Genomic DNA, 612 nt, shown 5'->3' with positions numbered 1-612 from the left:
CGTAATTGTCCTTATTGTTTAAAACTAAGAAAACCTAATATAAGGGCTCAAAAATATCGAGCCGGAGTTCAACGATAAGATCAAAACAGAAACCATGGCAACACAAATGGAAATGGAAAGAAATGAGAGAAAAAAAACCTATCGAAACAGTTACTCAGGAACTGAAGCAATGGGTCGTCGGGTAGTGCAGTGTATAGCGCATTTGCCTTTCACCAAGGCGACCGGGGTTCGATTCCCCGATCGGATCTTAAAAGGTACGGGGTCACCTGCCCGACCACGTGGGTTTTATCCGGGTACTCCGGTTTCCTTCCACAATAAGTCCCCGAACGCTACCATCCCGGTTAACAAGAGTGATTAATATAAGCTGAAATAACTTGTTTCATAATTGTTAAATTAATTAAGTTTATATTTATATATATATTTATATTTAACCTAAGCGATCCCTCCACACCATCAAGAGCTTGCCATAAAATCACCTACAAACGCAGAGAAATGGGTAGAGTATCATGTATCTAGGAAGATTCGTTAAACAACGCATTTTATAAAACCGAATAGATGTTCGAAGTTTTGTAGTAGTAGTACTGTCACGTGCTATGGCGAAGTCTGTCTATA

General features: G+C 39.5%; 1 protein-coding gene across 1 annotated transcript in view; it reads left to right on the top strand.

Annotated features, from left to right (window-relative positions):
• The window catches only part of LOC110461116 (ankyrin repeat domain-containing protein 50-like), a 157,231-nt gene that overhangs the window by 75,087 nt on the left and 81,532 nt on the right, over positions 1 to 612 (top strand). The window lies entirely within an intron of this gene.

The sequence above is a fragment of the Mizuhopecten yessoensis genome, unplaced genomic scaffold, assembly GCF_002113885.1.
Source record: "Mizuhopecten yessoensis strain PY_sf001 unplaced genomic scaffold, ASM211388v2 scaffold10567, whole genome shotgun sequence".
NCBI lineage: Eukaryota > Metazoa > Mollusca > Bivalvia > Pectinida > Pectinidae > Mizuhopecten > Mizuhopecten yessoensis.
The sequence above is the reverse complement of the archived record's forward strand: the minus strand, read 5'-3'. Positions and strand labels throughout refer to the sequence as shown.